The following is a 19,719-nucleotide window of genomic DNA, read 5'->3' as shown; positions in this document are numbered from 1 at the left end:
ATTCTTTTTTTTTAATGTTTATTTATTTTTGAGACAGAGAGAGACAGAGCATGAACAGGGGAGGGTCAGAGAGAGAGGGAGACACAGAATCTGAAACAGGCTCCAGGCTCTGAGCTGTCAGCACAGAGCCCGACGTGGGGCTCGAACTCACGGACCGTGAGATCATGACCTGAGCCAAAGTCGGACACTCAACTGACTGAGCCACCCAGGCGCCTCCCAATTATTCTTTTTAACAGAGTCTTCACAGTGAAATAATGGCCTCTGAATGGCCTCTTGGGACAGCTCCTGCAAATAAGCAGTTAATTCATGGCAGGGGAAGCCAGTGGGGTTTCTCTAGGCTGGCATTTTTAAATATAAGACTATTGGTCCTCAATATTTACAGAAAAAGAAGTCCTGTGTGACTCATGGCTGCATGTTTAATAAATCCTTTTCTAGATCACAGTGGGTGGTACACGTAGTTGTTTTCTAAGCCCTACAAATGACGACGGTTAGGAAGCATTTGTATCATCATCAATAGTAGTATCTTAACAGAAGAGAATCTTCCAGCCATAACGGATGAAAATGTAAAATGATGCAGCGAAAATATGGAACAGAATAAAGCAACTTTGTTATATGCATTGCACATTAGACACCTATATATTCCTCAAAGGATCTGGAGAGATGCTTACTCCTATGTGAATTTATAAGGGATAATGTTCAGTACGAGTTCCCATGACATATTTCATGTCCTTTACCCAAGTATTATGGGTAGATACATTATGTCCCCTACTGCCTGAGAACCCTGAGTACTCTCTGAGGCTGAGTACACCTCTCATCTTTGTACCCTAGCATGGTGCAGCTACTGAGTACAATGTCTATTGAGTGGCTGCATTTTTCCCTCACTCCTTTGGTTCTCTGATTCATCCAGTTTTGTGTTACAACATACTAAAGGGAAAAAGAAGTGATTGTCATGTTCGATTTCTTTGGTATCCAGAGCAAGAGCTGGATTATGCCATCTTATTAATTTAGATGTGAAACCTTATCGAGAAAGCATTAATCTTTTCTCTATTAGCTGAAATTTCACTGCTTTATTTTGGGGGCTGTAGGAGAATGAGCAGTAATGTAGCAGATGAGTGTAATTTCTGCTCCCAGATATTCAGGCACAAATTAAGATCCCTAAAGCCATGTTTGCCATAAAGAATTTTTTTTTTTGCAGAAAGATAGTGGGTAGTAAGAACAAAGAAATTAGCATGATATAAGACACGGGATTTGATGTACAGTTTGTGCTTATCCCCAAACTTTTCTATTCTTAGGTATTTTTATCAATAAAGGCTATTTGGGTTACCTTGAATCCTTTTTAAAAGGCAAAAAATCCTGTTAAGCTGAGGATTCTCATCATTTAAAAGTATATATGTACATGGAGGGGAAAGTTGCTAACTTGGTTTAGGAAAGACTCCTGTGTGTGTTTTCTCTGTTACATAGATGAGTTACGAATACATACCTCCATCCCTCAACCTTAGAAACTAAAATGGAAAGGATGGGAGTCATCAAGGCTCTGTCCTTTCACAAGTTAAATGGAAACAAGTTTTGGATTGGGCTGTGGGAGAGAACCCACATGAAACAAACAAATTCTCAGTGGAGATGCCAGCATTTACCTAATGACTGGAATGGTGTTGAAATGGTGAAGTACCCTTTCAAGCTGAAGCTAGAGAAAATTCTTCAAGGACAGAAAGGATAGCAAAGTCTGTAAATTAGTACAGATATCCTAAAGCCAAAGGAAGAAAGCTATGAGCATCAGAAGTATATTGCTTCTGAGTGGCTCAGTCGGTTGAGTGTCTAACTCTTGATTTTGGCTCAGGTCATGATCCCAGGCTTGTGGGATCAAGCCCTTTGTCCAGCTCTACACTGAGTATGGAGCCTGTTTAAGATTCTCCCTCTCTGTTTCTCTCTCTCTCTCTCTCTCCCCCTCTGCCTCTTTCCCCTGCTCTCTCTCTTTCTCAAATTAAAAAGCAGTGCATTGCTTTCCTAATACAGGGGGACCTTTGCCCAGAAAGAAAGGTCATATAGTTGAAAGACTAACACTTGCCCGATGTTTTAAGCTGAATTCTATCTTTAAATTGGCATTTCCACAAAACTATCCATGAAAAATAGCCCAAGAAAGCTCCTGTCTTTTCATCACCCTTCTTACCCATTTATTTTTTTGTTTTTTGTTTTTGTTTTCGTTTTGTTTTTTTAGGGTGGGGTCTTTTTTTTTTTAATAATTTATTGTCAAGTTAGCTAACATCTTGGCTTTGGGAGTAGATTCCCCTGATTCACAACTTGCATACAACACCCAGTGCTCATCCCAACAAGTGCCCTCCTCAATGCCCATCCCCCACGCTCATCAACCCTCGGTTTGTTCTCTGTTGTATTTAAGAGTCTATTATGGTTTGCCTCCCTCTCTGCTTGTAACTCATTTCCCCTTCCCTTCCCCTATGGTCTTCTGTTAAGTTTCTCAAATTCCACATATGAATGAAAATGTATGATATGCTGCTTTTCCTGACTGACTTATTTCACTTAGCATAATACCCTCCAGTTCCACCCACAGTGGTTTTTTATTTTTTTTAATATGAAATTTATTGTCAAATTGGTTTCCATTCAGCACCCAGTGCTCATCCCAACAGGTGCCCTCCTCAATGCACATTGTTGTTAATGGCCGGATATCATTCTTTTTCATTGCTGAGTAGTATTCCAGTGTGTGTGTATGTGTGTGTGTGGGTGGGTGTGTGTACACCACATCTTCTTTATCCATTTATCAGTTCATGGACATTTGGGCTCTTGCCATAATTTGGCTATTGTTGATAGCGCTGCTGTAACAGTGGTACATGTACCCCTACAAATCAGCACTCCTGTATCCTTTGGATAAATTCCTAGTAGTGCTATTGCTGAGTCTTAGCATAATTCTATTTTAAAATGTTTGAGGAAACTCCACACTGGTTTCCAGAGCGGCCACACCGGTTTGCATTCCCACCAACAGTCCAACCCTTTCTCCACATCCTCACCAACATCTGTTGTTGCCTGAGTTGTTAATTCGGGCCACTCTGACTGGTATGAGGCGGTATTTCAGTGTGGTTTTGATTTGTATTTCCCTGATGATGAGCAATGTTGAGCCTCTTTTCATGTGTCTGTTGCCCATCTGGATGTCTTCTTTGGAAAAGTGTCTATTTGTGTCTTTTGCCCATTTTTTCACTGAATTGTTTGTTTTTCAGGCATTGAATTTGGTCATTTCTTTATAGATTTTGGAGACTAACCCTTTATCTGTCATTTGTAAATATCTTCTCCCATTTCGTTGGTTGCCTTTTAGTTTTGCTGATTATTTCCTTCATTGTGCAGAAGCTTTTTATCTCAATGTCCCAGTAGTTCATTTTTGCTTTTATTTCCCTTGCCTTCAGAGACATGTCTCCTTCTTACCATTTGTATTCCAAAATAAATTAGAGGTACCTACGCTGACAAATTGGAGTTTTCTTAAAACTACTGTGAGTCCTTTTTATTACTGTCTGCTTCTTCATATTGATTAGGAAGAAGTACAACCTTGAAAACGATATGGGTTTCTGAGCTAGTTTCCTAGAATGGTTGAACACTTTGGGGGGCAGAAGGAGAGAGAAATAAGACTCTAGAATCAAGGATCATATATTTTTCAATAATAAATTTTAACCCTACTGCTTAATATGCAAGCTGTTTTGTGATTTGTGGATTTATACATACATAAAAGATATAGATGCATTAAATCACATTTTACTAATTTTACCAAATCATTCTTAATGAAAATAATCCAAGCATATACAAAAAGTAATTGCCTTTAAACATGCTAAGGATACAATGGTTTGACAGATAAGAACCTTAAAGAAGGGTGGACAACAGCAGAGAAAAGGATGAGAAGTGGTGTGGACTTGAATTAGAACATTACTTTGGAGGGTTTCCTGGGATTCTCAAAAATGTAAGAAATTGAGTAGTCATAATAAAGTTTCATTGAAAACCTACTTGATAAAAGTAATTTTGACAGACAGTTTCTGTTAAATTCCTAAATCATATATTGTGGGTTTTAATTGCTGCCTTGGGATAACAAATATGTCTAAATGCCCTGCAGGGTAAGCTCTTATTCACTAACTATAATTTTGGGATATTTTTTGTCATTGCTTATGCCAGTCTGCATGCTGGCATGGTGAGCAAAAGATAATATTCAGTGATCAACCACCAACTGCTCACAGAAAGCCTATTCCCCCTACCTCTAGGCAAGATGAGACTCCCTAACATTAAAGCATAATTTTATTTCTCATTATCTGAGTGCTAGGTTAGTGAATTTACACAAAGAAAAATTTACAAATAAAAATAATATTTAAAAAAATATATTTAACACTCAAAATTGTTGGTATGTAAGAATGGTTACTAATCATTAGAGAATAATTCAAACAGCAAACATTTCCAAATATGGCTAGATGATTTTGTCTGATCCAGCAAGTTTTTTAAATGATTTTTTTATACAGAAAAGGTAATGACAAAAATTAAATATTCTCAAAGTAACTTAGCAAATGTAACTCATTTTTACCCCTATCAAATACCAAATTCAAAATCGTAAAGTTAAGTCCCAGGCGTGGTCAGCTTCTGAACTTTCTTTAGTTTTCCTTTTTGGGTAATCTTATTCATCTCCTTGGTCTATGAGTTAAGTTAGGCTAGTTTACACTGCAATAATAAACAACCTCCGAATCCTAGTGGCTTTTCCAACAACTAGTTATTTCTCACTCATAGTACATATTAGCTGTGGGTTTTTTCCATGTTAATTTAACTCCAGGCTAGGCTAATGAAGCAGTCACTATCTGGACATTCCCAATTCTGGACCAGGGGGAAAAAGAAGATTGTGAATCAGTAGGCTCTTAAAGTTTCTTAATGGAAGTGACATATAATATTCTTCTCACTTGACTTTTTAAAGTCCCATGGTCAAGCTTGATTATCATGGGCAAGGAAGAATCATCTCCTCCGGGGAGGGGAAGCAGATATTGGTGAGCAGTAACACAGCATTCCTCCATGGCTTCAACTATGACTTGTGCCTACATATCTCAGCATTCCACATTTCTAGGCTGAAGTTTGACCTGACTTTCCATGGCTGGTTAGTCACTCACTTGGGTGGCTTGTCAGCATCCGTGTTTCACAGGTCCAAAAAAAAAAAAATAGGCCTAACCTTGACCACCTTCTCCAATTTTCTCTCCATCCTGTATTTCCTAGTTTCATTTTTGGTCCTGCAGGTCACAGAGTTGAAACTTCCTAGTTGTCTATGCCACTTTCCTTTATCTCAGTTCACACATCTATTCAGTTGTTGGAATCCACTCTCCTCCCATCCCCAGAAAACATCCTTTATCCTTTCCCTCTTGGTTACTACCTTTAACCTGGCTTTGTATGTCTCTGCCTTGCCCATACAATTGCCCTAGCCTCCATGCAAGTCCAGCTCTCTCCATTCTTGTCCCTTGACAACCATATCCTTCACTCTCCAGTCCATTTACACTATACAGGGAGATCATAGGACCTACCCATTCAGGAACTTTCAATGTACCAACTTGCTGAGCTGCTTGGTCCCCTGTAGTTTGACCACAACCTACCTCTCCAAACTTCTCTTCTGTTGCTTGCCTGGAATATTCTCCATTAGAAACACACCTTGTTTTTCTGTCTTCATTTCTTACTGTTCTTCTACATTTCTCTCTTAAAAGTATATCACTTTTCTCTCTGCATCTCAAATCCCATAAGAATTCATAGCTAACTGCTCTATCATATTCTTCTTAAAATATTATTTCTTATGTCTTTGCCTTTTCTTATTGCTACATGACATGTTCATTGACAGTGTATACTTGATTAGTCTGATTATTTTTTTACAGAGTACTGCTTATATAAAATATAATAAATAAGTAGTTTTAAAACTTGAATTAATCAGTTTTGTGTTTTTGATCTAGAATGGGGGAGCATAGCAAAGCTTTAGATTTTGCTGTTTATGCATAGATAGTTCCATGAAAGAACAATGGTTCTTGTTAATCTAAAGAATTCTGAGATATTGCTCATCAAATTTCAGAGTTTTCATAAAGGTCATCAAGTCAAACTCGTAAAGTTTGTTTATTTGTTTTGAGATTCTCTAGTTGCACAGGTAAAGAAAACTTGACATTTATAATGCCCCCTTGGTGACTGTCTTTCATGAGTTAATTAGCTTGTATATTGAGTATATAGATTTACCTTAGTCATCTAACCAGTACGGTATGAGAACATTTCTTTCTGGTTCTAGTACATAATTCTTTATCAAGTCTCAGTGAACTGCAAATATATTCATTAGATAAAACCACTATGTTATTTAAATTTGCACTATTCACCTTTATGATTTAGTCTTCTTTGTATCCATTTTTCCCATCTTTTTCTATTTTAAATTTAAAATTATAATCCAAGAAGATTGTATTCATCTGATTCAAAGGTGCTGAGAGTAAAATATTCTTGAATCTATTGTTGAGAAGCTCTAGGAATGCAAAAGAATATTTATTTGCTGTGGGTTAATAATTGACTCTAAGTGTTTATTAGAATTCACATTATTTGGTCAGGCACTTGGAATAATAGAGACTTTTCTAATGATAAAAAAAGATACTTGATATAAAATGATGGCCAGTGATTGAAAGCAAATATGTTAGGAAACAAAGCCCCTTTGGGAGAGTCAGTCAGTTATAAGGTCACAGAATCTGGGTTTTTCCCTTTCAGGGTTCATTCCTAAGAATTATCCTCTGGAGTCAGCTGTTTACAATAGGCCCGGTGCCAGGCAAAGCCAATCACAAACAGTTTTTTTCTCCCCCTTCTATTTAGGTAGAAACCAAATCATGAGAATGGTAAACTAGAAATAGAGGTGGTAGATGGATAGTTTGTAAGGCGACACTAATTCCAATGTCATTTAGAAAATAGATACGTGGGTTTTCATGGAGGACAAGTGGGAATTAGCTTTGTTCTGTTTTCGTAAGGAAGATGGTAAAAGGTTTTTTTCTTGACATAGTCTTCAAACAAATGTCCCAAATGTTGGAAATGATAACAAAATACAAGCTGAGCTTGGTATCAGAAAGCTATATATCTTTGATTTTGTATTATATATTTGTATATAAGATATAGTATAGTATGTATTATATAAAAATGTATTAAGCACACACTTATTTATATGCAAGATTCTGTCTTTAATGCCTGTCCCTGAAATTTCCCCACTACACCAGGTTGCATAATCAACATTGCACATTACTTCAAGAAGAGAAACAAACATTTTTGTGGCTTGTGAATCTATAGGTCTGTTGAAATTTAAGAAGTAATACAAAGCCATTTGAAAAGGGACACATCACTGTCAGCACTTGAAGATCTGATGTAGTACTGTACAGATGGCCTCTCTTGGCTTTGTGGAAATTGTGCTCGTTCCTGGGGTCTTTCTTTTCTGACCCATTCTTCCAAACAAAACCTCCCTGGGACAATCACTACTCTGATAAAGGATGCCATTGTATGCATCTTGGGGCAGGAGTTGAAGCACCATTGTGAGAACATTTATGCTTAAATTGCTTTTTCTTTTCTTAGCACTGGTTCATGACATGCTTCAGATAGGCCAAAAAAGAGACTTTATCAAGTATTCCCTTCTCAAGATGGGTGATAAGTGCCAACAGAGTATGCTAGCAGCAGATCTCTAGAGGGATTGAAAAAGAGAGGGGAAATTCAGGAGGGAAGAAAAATTTAACCCTTATTTGAATATTGTGGTTCCAGGATCTTTGTATGTGAACCAGTGATGGCAAATTGTATATTAGAGATGACGTGGAAATAACACAGACTTTTCTATCCCACTCTTCTTGTGCATGAGGAAATCAAGATGAGTTGTATTTTGCTGGTCCTACTAGGCTGATAAAGGTCTTATCTTAGATATACTACGTAAAACTGCTCCTTGAATCACAGAAGAATTTCACAATGAATTATTCATCTGGACAAGGACATGTTGTCTTCCTCAACATAATGAATGAGTGAAGCAGTTAGAGGCCTAAACTTTCTAAAGGACCCGTCATCCAGCTTCGTTCAGGTGCAGGTGTATGGTGTGCAAGATAAGAAGGGAATTAATAGTAACTTGACAAGCTAGTATATAATTTTATGTTAGAATCTAAAGCAACTGGTTCGCTAAATTGTGTGTGTATGTGTGTGTGTACATGCATGTTGTGTGTATGTGTACACAGTCTGTATGTGTGTCTTTTTTTACCAGAAATATCAAATCTTAAAATAATTGATAAGCTAAACACCTACCCAGTATCTATGAAATACCAGACATCTGGTGAATTTTAAAAATTAAATTAAAGCTCCCGGTGGCTTTGCCTACAGATGCCACAGTTCTGGAAACATCTGTGTCTCTGTTTGTTTGTATGTGTTTTGTTTTAATTCATGGAGGGATTTTTTTCCCTCTACTTTTATGTCATTCTTAGGAATTGAGTAGACACATGCTTGTATGATGATAAACTATTTCAATGGCAAGATAATAATTCTTAAAGTTGAATAACAACTATAACAAAAATCGTTGTTGAACAATGATCAAATATGACAGAATGTGAAGTAAGCACCTGTAAAAGCATGTGGGCCATTACAGAACCTTGTCTCTAAATTGGAAAAGTGAGGAGTTTGCTATCTAATAGTGATAGGAAATGTGGAACAAAACATTTCGACAGCACATTACTTCCAGTCAGGAGACATAAAGCTTCTACTGCATTCTTTTTTTTTTTTTAATATTCATCTATCTTGAGAGGGAGAGAAAGAGTGAGTGTGAGTGGAGGAGGGGCAAAGAGAGAAGGGGAGAAAGAATCCCAAGCTGCCAGCACAGAGCCAGACATGGGGCTTGAACTCACGAACTGTGACACCATGTCCTGAGCCAAAACCAAGAGTCGGACGCTCAACCGAGTGAGCCACCCAGGCGCCCCTCTACTGAATTCTTAGTAAAACCCAAACTGAAATAGATATTTAAATTAAGAATTATACTTTTATTTATGTTCTACGAATTCCAAACTCTTAAACATGGCAGCAAAAGTTGTTTGTGATCTAGCCCTTGAATCACAGGGATTTAGCTCCAGAACTACTATTCTGTCAGTTCTCCATATCTGTCCTTAATTCCAACCCAACAAAATCACTTGAGGGTGAGAAGAAAGAGCTATACGTTCTGTTTCTTAGAAAAATCTTTTGTAGGGGTGCCTGGGTGACTCAGTCGGATAAGCGTCCAGCTTCAGCTCAGGTCACGATCTCGTCGTTTGTGGGTTCAAGCTCCTGCTGACAGTGAAAAGCCTGCTTGGGATTCTCTTTTCTCTCTCTCTGCCCCTCCCAACTCGTGCTTTCACTCTCAAAAATAAATAAATAAACTTTAAAAAATAAAAAGGGCACCTGGGTGGCTCAGTCAGTTGGGCATCCTACTTCGGCTCAGGTCATGATCCCTTGGTTCTTGAGTTTGAGCCCCACCTGGGCTCTGTGCTGAGCTCAGACCTTGGAGCCTGCTTTGGATTCTGTGTCTCCCTCTCTCTCTGCCCCTCCCTCATACTCGCTCTCTCTTCCTCTCTCTCTCTCTCTCCCCCTCTCAACAAAACAAAACAGAACAAAACAAAACAAAACACGCTAGAAAAACCCTTTCTTATATTTCAGCCTATCTAATACATCACATACTGGTGCACAGAGGATGTACAAGTTGTGTGCCAATGCCTATGTGCATGGATTCATATAAATGAATTCACACTCTTTGCCCAGCTGATTCCTATTTCCAGGCTTCTATGTAAGCTCTGTCCTGGCACTTATTGAAATTGTGTATCTTCTTACTTGTCAACCCCATAAAATTTTCACTTCCTTGATGGAGCATACACCTTTACACCATGTGTCTTTGTCCAAGCACCTACCGGTTCTACATTAAAAGTACCAATAAATAGTGCTGTATTAATTTTATTTTCAGGGAGATCATCCTAAGAATTCTTTTAACAGTGAAAGTTCACACACTCCAAACTATTTAGTAACAATTTGAATGCATACAGTCAATAGTTTTTACTAATTGAAATCTATCATATTTAAATACTTTATAATACGAATCAAAGATATAAACCAGTGTAACTCAGACTTTGGATGTGCAGCCCTTGGGTTGAGCATTTCCCAAAGACAGCATAAAATTAAGTTACTATTTTAATGATCATAATTGCAGTCAGATTCCTCATTAAATTACTGTGCTACTCCACTTTCTAATGAGAGTTGAGAACATTTTAAAAAGCTATATTGAATCAGATTGACTATGTACGAACTATAAGTTCTGACATCAGGTTAAATTTGAGGACAGAGAGCATATTTAACTCTGTGGGGTAGAATCTGTGCCACTTTCCTTACTTTGCTTTGCTTTTGTTATGACTCAGTTTAGAGGCAGTCTTGACATTTTACACTTACGTGATTGCTCATATCAATCACTCTCAGACTAACAGTTGGTGCCTGGCCAAACTCCAAGGGGAAGGTGAAGATGCAGAATGTGTAGCAGTAATGATGCTGACCCATTTGGACCTTATTTTATTTATTGTCCTGCCTTCTGTTTTCCTGCCAGCTCTCTAATGGAATTAAGTAAAATAAGAAAAAAAAAATCATGTATCTCTTTCATGCAGCCGAAGAAGTAGAAGACCTTGTAGAAAAGAAAAACTCCCCCACCCCTCTCTGAATGGTCAGATATTTGAGAGTCTGACTTATCAACTCTAGGTTGTTTATTTGTTCTTTTATCCGTCTATTCAGTCATACCTACTCGTTCATCTACAGGTATTTTTGCAATGGGTAAGATAAGGCAGGAACGAAAACTAAGATGCAGATTAGGAGTTCTGCCTTAAGGTGTCTTCAGTCTGTTTGGGAAAACAAGAAGCAAAACCAAAATATAATCCAGGATAGGCCATGATTTGTCAGGAGGAGATAGCAGGTAATGGTACCATGAATGTCTAGAGCAGCTGGAACGACCCTTTCATATGAGGGAGATGGAAGGATGAATATTAACTGGTGTATGCTGAACTTAATGGCAAGGGTGTGTAATCCCTAAAATAACTCCCTTGATGAGATGTTTCATTTTACCAACATTTAGCATGTACTCAGTATTTGCTGTCTTTAGATGTAACTCCCAGGCTCTAGGGACTCACTTCAGTGAAGGAGACAAAACAAAAGGCCCCAAGTGGTTTAGAACTTCAATGCTAGAGGCTTGTGTTAGGCTAGTGCTAGAGGCTTGTGCTAGGTTATGGGGAGTACCTAACTCTTAGAAATAAACATTCTTAATTGGCAGATAAAGAAACTGTGTTCTGAGTTGAAGAACTTGACTGAAGTCAATAAATTTGTAAGAAGCAGAGGTGGGGTTTGAACTGAGTTCTGACTCATTTTGCCTTGCTGTCTTGACTTAGGCAGCAAAACAAGCAATCACCCTGTAATCTTTGTTAGCACTAGCCCCAGTTTGCGTTGCTAATTGATATCGTCACATCTGTAGATCACCCAGGATAGTTCCACTTATTTTGCAAAAACACTCTTAACACCCCTAAGGATGCTGCTGTATTTGCCTGTGCATATCAGACCTTGGACCTGTTAAAAGATTCTGATGTGTGTATCTGCCCACAGTTAAGCTCTTCACATCTTTATTGTGATTTTCACCTTCATGGAAGCTGGTAAAAGAAGATAAGGTTAAGGGCCAAAGCTTTTTGTTGGTCTACATTTTGTTAATGAAAACCATACTGTTATTTTTATTACTTTTCCAGACAGAAGAGCTCCATGTGTATTGAAAAGTAACATCTTTGACCTCTCTATGTAAAATTTATAGTAGATATTTTAGGAATTGCATGTGAAACCATTCCAGCCTTAGTCTTTCTGTGTAATTTTGTAATGCTGTCTACACAATGACAGAATTCTCTGCAGGAACAAAACTACAAAAGAAACAAAAGTGGGGTTTTTTTTCTGCAGTCAAATGTTAATTTTTCTAAATGTATATAACAAAACTATCAAATAAACATAGAAGATTACCTACATTGCAAGAAATTAGAATCTCATATATCATCTCCTAAGAATTTCTACTTTGGAAATCTACTTTAATTCTTTCAGGAAACTAAGGTGATAGTTAGTGTGATAATTTTGGTAATTGAAAATCCAGTAACCCAGAAAGGATTGGTTCAGAGCCCATAAATGCAAACCTCCTCCTTTGCTGCTAAGACATTTGAGATTAGCATATAGTGATATTTAAAAATAAGGTAATGCAATCTAGAATTCAAGGCCATAAATCGTTTTCCCTATAAAGCTGGCAATTTCCTAAACAGGAAAAACAAGGTAGTTTTTATTTGTATAGCTTTTAAATTTTCAATTTGTCATCATATAAATCATTGCATTTTATACTCATACAGAAAAATTAAAAATATAAACAGTTATTTCTAAGATTGGCATCCCCATTTAAAGAATTTGTTTTGAAGAAAGCTATGTGTATCAGTAATAGGACAGAAATATACTTATCTCCCTATTAGTAGAAACATTTCATAGATCTCTCATTTGCCAAATACTGTGGAGAAATATGTCAGTGATGTATTATCCATCTTTTTGTTTTTTCTAGGTACTAGTCTTTGTTAACTTTTGTTTCTAGGAAGGGGGCCAGAAGTACTCATTACCCTAAAGGGTAAATGGATTTTGAAAATTGTTTTGAAACAGTAGGTGAAAACGTTTTTTACTTTAGAGTAATCCAAGATTCCAACCAGATTATGTATCTTTGTGTTAAAAACCACTAAACTAATAGCTATGGTTGGAACCTTGATAGAATAACTTACTTGTCCTCATTGTCAGGTCCACTGAGTATTTCCTTCCACGATTATTCCCTTTATTCAAAAGGTAAAGGTAACATCGTCCATCAAACTTGCAATTAACAAGGGAGAGTAAGATAGTTGTTTTGTTTTTTGGGTTTTTTTTTGCTTTTTTTCTTTTCTTTTCTTTTCTTTCTTACTTGTATGCTGCAGAAATGTAATTTGTTGTAATGCAAAGAGTAAAGAAGGAATCATGCCAAGTTGGCCTTGATTGACAAAGTAATTTTTTCACATAGAACACATTTAAAATCCATATAGCAAGCCCATTCAATTTGTGGGCACTGTGTCATCAGATTAATTAAGTTTAGATGTTGGCCTTTAAGAACATTTACCTTTGGTTAAACACCCGAGAAAGCCTTTGTTTTGTTTTCATCAAAATCCCACCCAGTGTAAACTTCTGAACAGTCAGGAGTTGCCAGTATTATTAGCTGTTTTCTTATTACAGAAAGAAAAATAAAACATTTTACCATAACGTGTCACATTGCTTGGTCAATGACCATATTTATTTTTGGGTTCTTCAATTCATACTCGATTTCACATAACCATTATGAAAACCACATACATGACTCCTTAGAATCTGGATATGCATTTGATGAAAATGTGTATATTAATATAAAATTTTACATAACTGGATAGGAAGTAAGTATATTAGGTTGCAAAATGGGAAATATCCACTGTCAAAAGTTTTAAAAGAATATAAGAGAAAAGAAAAGTCAGCCATTTGTCTAGATCAGGGTTCAGCAAACTTTTCCTGTAATGGGGCCAGGTATTAATATTTTAGTCTTTGTGGGCCATGCACTATCTGTCACACTGCTCAGCTCTGACATTGTCACATGAATGCAGACATCGGCCATAAGTAAATGACTGAGCTGTGGTCCAATAAAACTTTATTTACTAAAACATGGAGCAGGCTGAATTTGGCCTACTGACCATATTTTGCAAATCCCTAGTCTAGACACCTCCACATATTCAGCTACTTAATGTTTTTTTCTTCCTCCGATTATCTGTGTATGTATGCAAAACAAGCCATTTTTTTTTTTTGGTAATGAAAAAAGAAAAGAATTGATTGTCCGTTTCTCTCATGATTATTAGGATCTTATTAGCAATATTATTCGTATTATATTATTAGCATCTCTCCTGATATTGAAATTAAGTGGGCAGTTTTTGCTTCGGTGGAGGAATAGGGGATGCTCTCTTCTGTGTGGTTACAGTCAAGTAGCACCTTGTGGTGGAATGATGTCTCCCACGTCAGCCTATTGATGCTGCCTTTTGGCTAGAACCTCAGCAGGGGCTTATCTGCCAAGGGCACTACCGGTAGCCTCTTCATGTGTCCTGGGCTGCTCACAGCATGACAGCGGGATCCCAAAATGACAGCTAAGCTGAAGCTTTATTTCCTTTTATAACCTACCCTCTAAAGTCACAATATCCTTCTACCGTGCTCTATCAGTTGAGACCGACACAACGGAAGAGGGCCTAGATTCCACCCAATGATGGCAGAATGGCAAAGTCACAATGTAAGATGGTTATGTAAGACAGGAACCATTTTTGCAAATGAAATCTGCCACAGTGGGATTGGATTGGATTGGATTGGATTGGATTGGATTGGATTGGATTGGATTGGATTGGACTGGATTCTATTCTATTCTATTCTATTCTATTCTATTCTATTCTATTCTATTCTATTCTATTCACAGCTACAATAGAAGAGGCAGGACAAGATTTGGGAAACAAGAGAGAAATTGGGACAATAATAGGAAAGACATATTGATCATGGTAGCGAAGGCAAGAAAGAGCTAAATCCAAGTTAAAATGAAGTTCAAAACACTGGAGCCATGTTTTGAAGTAAAAAAAAAATTAAGAATATATGTCAAAAATGAATGGGTAGCCTCAAGTTTTCAGAGGAAGGCTGTAAATATAAATCCAGACAAACAGGAAGGAAATCAGAAAGTGGTCTCTGTAACCAGAAGAGTGAGATGTCCTTAATGTTAAGGCTACATTCTGATTAACCAAGAGTTTCATCATCTCCTGGAGGCCTAGAACCTCTTGCAGGTCAAGGACAACCCATTGCACAGGGTGGGGCTGGTAGATGAATGTTCCTAGGAGGCAAGGGAGAAGCAAGTGTTGACTGTGTGCTTAATTGTGACTGCAGTCACAAAAGCAAAAGTCTCACCAAAATGACTGCATCAATGGGTTGGTTTGACATCACGAATCCAAAATAGATGAAACAGCCCATCTGGGAAGTTAAAGAATGAGGAAAGTCTTTAAAAGTCCATCCCCTAACTTCTCTCATTTTTGCACTCAATAAGCCATTTTCCACATTAGAGCCCCCGGAAGAGCCCTTCTGAGCATGCACCTTGATATGAGAGCCCCGAGACATCTGTTGTGCCATTTTAATCCTCTCTTTGCTATACTCGGCTCTCTCTGTCTGTGGACCAAATGTGCCTATTTTTTGCTCCACTGATTTAATAGCCCCAGGAAAAGTTGATAATGTAATCATAGTTCTGTCTGAGTGAAACATCTCGAGTTTCATCTCCAGACTGTCTGTGGAGCTCCTTGGACTCTCTAGACACTAAGGTTTTGCTACATTCCAGCTGCTTTTTGGTGTCAAGCCTATGGAAATTAATCTCTCCATTGTGTGTGTGTGTGTATGTGTGTGTGTGCGCGCATGTGTGTGTGTGTGTGTGTGTGTGTGTGCACGCTCCTGCCCTTCTATCAACTGCAAGAAAAATTTATCTTATTATTTAGCAGCATTTTAACAAGTTTCAGTCCATTAAAAGCAAAAGAGAGCATTAAATAGCATTTCTCCAGCTTTTAGCTGGTGAGCTTTCATCAGTTTATTAATAGACTCTAACTGCAAATGTGCTTGTTACATGCTAGGGCTTTAGGCCGACTCTAGCAGCAACATTGGTGTCCTCTGGGACCAGAAATCCAATTCTAAGTTCTGCCTTCAGGTAATGCTTTTGGACTGCTTTAGAGAGATTAAACAAATAAATGCTGAAACTTTCCTTCCAGAGAACTGAAGCTGACTGGATTTATTCATGTTCTAAAAACCCTGGTCTAACAAAATAGCCAAGTGTTAAGTAGCAAACTGCCCAGTAGGCCCAGGTCTCTTCTACTTGTAATCCCCACATAATTAATTGTAGCAAAAGTGGTTAGGAGCAAAAGTGATAGATTTTGAACCAGTGCATTTACAAAGGAAATGCCTACAGCCTACCATGTAGGACCAGTGTAGTGAATGAAGGGCCACAACATTTTGTCAAATGTGAAAGAGTTAAAACAATTCTGGAGGTGTTTGTCCTGCAGAAATGTTGAGGATAAGGTGCTAGTTATCCTCAGGTATCTTGTGCGTCGCCATGTAGAAGAGTAAGAACAGTCTTGTTCTGTATGGCATGAAAGTATACAACCAGGGAAGATTGATGAAAAATACAGAAGACCTCACCAGGTTCACACTATCACACTTATAAAGAATTTATTCTTGTACAGTTTAGTTTATTGTCTGCCACCTCCAGTAGAAGAGACATTCCTTAAGAACAGTGATATATATGTTTTGTTTATGGCTATTTTCCTAGCACCTTGTCTAGTCTTGGCTCAAAAAAAAAAAAAAAAAGAAAAGCATGTGATGACTATCGAATGAATGAAAGAATGCATGAACGAACGAGCCAAAGAACTTCCTATCAAATAAAGCACTTCAGGTATTTTCCTGACTATGGAGGAATTCTGGTGTAGGCTGTGTGACTAGTTGTTAGGAATGTTTTCAGCAAGTTCCAGCTCTGGTTTATGCTTAACACTAGATGTGACGTAATGTCTACTCCAAAGCCCAGATCCTCTGATTTTTATTTCTTTTCGTTTTAGCTTTCCTGACAGCTAAAGCCTTTTGCTCTTCATGCCACAGAAGATAAAAAATCCAAACAATATGTTTGTTGTTGCAAAACCACTGAGAAATATTTCAGGCACTTCTTTTAGCCCTACCTGTTTGGGAGGACATTTATCATCTTTTGATGTTCAGAGAAATGGACAGTGTGTACTTTGTAATCAGGACAGGAGGCTAGGCATGACTGATGTGAGCCTTTATCAAGTATCATCGTCATATATGAGTCTCTGAAATGTGTGTATTTGAAAGGCTTGTACTTGCATTTATGACACTTGGCTCCATTCCTTCATATGTAGCTATAAATTCATGCATACAGTGACACCTCTTTTCAGGTTGGGTGCGCATAGGCATGCATGGTCAAATTTTGATTATCAGTCGGATTAGCCTCATTATTCACTGAGCATCCCTTCCACTCAGCTAGTCATTGGCTGGATTTGTGACTCTCTAGATAAATTCTTTTAATCTCTCTGCTAAGTCAGTTGCTAGAGAAGGACAGCCTCTAAATTGGCAGCTATGAAAATCAGCAGCCACTCAACACCTAACGTGGGATTTTTTTGTCAGCTCGGTGTTTTAAGACCCAAGGCAATTCACTTCCATCAAGGAGCTTTCAGTTTTGCTCAGTAGATAAAACCAAAATGGAAATACTATGATGTATACCTATAGGTACAGGCAAAAAAAGGATGGTTTGGGAAAGGTGGAAGAAATTTGGAATCAGACTCTAGGTTTCTCATGTCTACTATACCACTTTTTTTCTTCATTTGTCAAATAATCAATTGTAGTAAGGATGGTCAAAAGTGTAGCTAAGACACACATCATAATGCCTAGCACGGAGTAGATACTCTGAAATGATAGGAAGGTTATTATTATCAGGTATTGTAATTTCGAGATAGGATTGGGATTTTCTCACTCCTCTGGATCCTCACAAATAGAGGGAAAGGTTAGAAAGACATCATCTATATAAAGGAAATGCCAGGGAAGAAGCCCACAGCCAGCAAGATCAGAAATGATGGTATAGCCAGAAGAGTTCCAAGGCATGCCTGTACCTCTGATGTGTCATAGAGGTGAAAATCGATGCTGAATGTACATTTGCCTCCCCCAGCTGGCGGTGTAGGACAATTCAAATTCTTTCTTCATTGGTTGTAATATTTAGTAAAGCTTGCCCTTCATAATGGCATGGGTGTCTCTTCAATGCCCACTTTATGGCCCATCTCCAGCTTTAGTGAATAAGAAAGTCTTACAGATCAGGATAAGCATTTTTTAGAAGGGATCTTCCTGAGCCAGCTGATCATGACAATACCATGGCTCAGAAACACCTGTATTTGGAACAAGCTTTGACATGTTGTCTGAGGAAATCAGTCAGTTTAAACATAGACTATGGAGATTTTCTGGTTCCAGAGAAGATGGACTAAGCACATAGCACCCATTCTTCTTGCTAATTACAACTATAAACCCTGGGAAAAATACATGAAGCCAACTATTGGAAGACTCTGATGGGTAGACAGAAGTAGGACGACCGGGGGAACCTAAAGACTTGAGGGATGACTCAGTGGGACATTCCGTGGTTTTTGTTTTCATTTTTGTTTTTGATGATTTCTTTTTTTTTTCCCCCTGGGTTTTGATTTTTGGTTTCCTCCCCTATATGCCAGCCCGGGTGCTAGCACAGTCTGCAACCCGGAATTGCCAGTAGCTGCACATACAACCGCTCCAAGGAAATCCTTCTCTTTCCAGCCTTCTCGTGGGTTTGGAAGGTGGTGGCCCGGTGGGATGGGCCCCTTCTGGCTATGCTCTGCACTCCAGGTGAATAGCTCAAAGAAGCTGCTTCTCCTCCTCACTGGACCCTTCGGAAACTGTGGGATAGAGTCCTACTTACCATCCCTGCTCAGCACTGGTACAAGCAGAGGCAGTACTCCTCTCCAGCAGGCACTGTGAAACTGTGGCGGAGAGCCCTGACAGCCAGCCTCACTCTGTGAAAGTGGATCTGGGTGGGCCCTTCTAAACTATCCTTTTTTTTTTTTTTTTTTTATCAGCTGGCATTATGTTAATCTTGGTCAGTAAAGGGCACTGGAGAGACACTAAAGGAGGAAGAAGTCTTTCTTCCTGGTCTTGGGTACTCACCGGCCAGACTTCTGCAGGGTGGACAGCTTCTGCCATAGACACCCAGCTCCTGCTGTGCATGGTGGCCAGCAGCATGGATAGGCCAGCAACCTCTCCCAACTCAGCCAATGGCAGTTTTATAGCTTTGTTCCTCAAGTTTGATACTTCACAATGAGCAGCTTTCACTGGTACCTTAGAGGCCAGATTTCCAGCAAGTACCACCAGGGAGGCCCCATAGCAGCGATTCAGTGAGCCATGGCCCCACCCTCTCCAACAAGGTCTGGAGATCAGCTCTGGGAGGGATCCATTCATCCTTAGGCACATGACCTCAGCACATGACATGACCTAGCTACTTTGTATATCTGTTAGTCTTACATTGTTTAGAGATATCTTTACTTCTGACCCCTGTTAGAGTTAATGGTGAACTTTCCATGTGCAAAATACTGTGTAGTTTTTCTCTCCAGATTGGACCCTGAGTGATAATGACAGCAAATGCATGATCCATAAAGGAGAAAAATTGATAATTTGGGCTTCATGAAAATGAAGACTTTTGTTCTATGACAAAACCTCAGTCTGGAAGAAAATACTTGCAATTCACAAGTCTAGGAGATTCTATATCTAGAACATATAAAGAATAGGTTAAACTCCACAGTAAGAGGGCAAACATTCTAATTAGAAAATGGGCCAAAGTTTGAACACCTTTTTTACCAAAGAATACACAGATAATAAATAAGCACACAAGAATATATTCAACTTTTTTTTTTTTTTAGCTGGTAGGGAAATGCAGAATAAAACCATGAGAAGACAACACTATACACCTACTGGAATGGCAATGTTACTGGCAATGCCAATACTGATGAGGGCGCAGAGCAACTGAAACACATTGATGGTGGG

The 19,719-nt window shown here is 38.4% G+C and overlaps 1 protein-coding gene across 4 annotated transcripts in view; it reads left to right on the top strand.

Moving 5' to 3' along the window:
• The window catches only part of ZNF385D (zinc finger protein 385D), an 888,856-nt gene that overhangs the window by 807,608 nt on the left and 61,529 nt on the right, over positions 1-19,719 (top strand). The window lies entirely within an intron of this gene.

The sequence above is a fragment of the Felis catus genome, chromosome C2, assembly GCF_018350175.1.
Source record: "Felis catus isolate Fca126 chromosome C2, F.catus_Fca126_mat1.0, whole genome shotgun sequence".
NCBI lineage: Eukaryota > Metazoa > Chordata > Mammalia > Carnivora > Felidae > Felis > Felis catus.
This window is presented reverse-complemented; position numbering and strand designations above follow the sequence as displayed.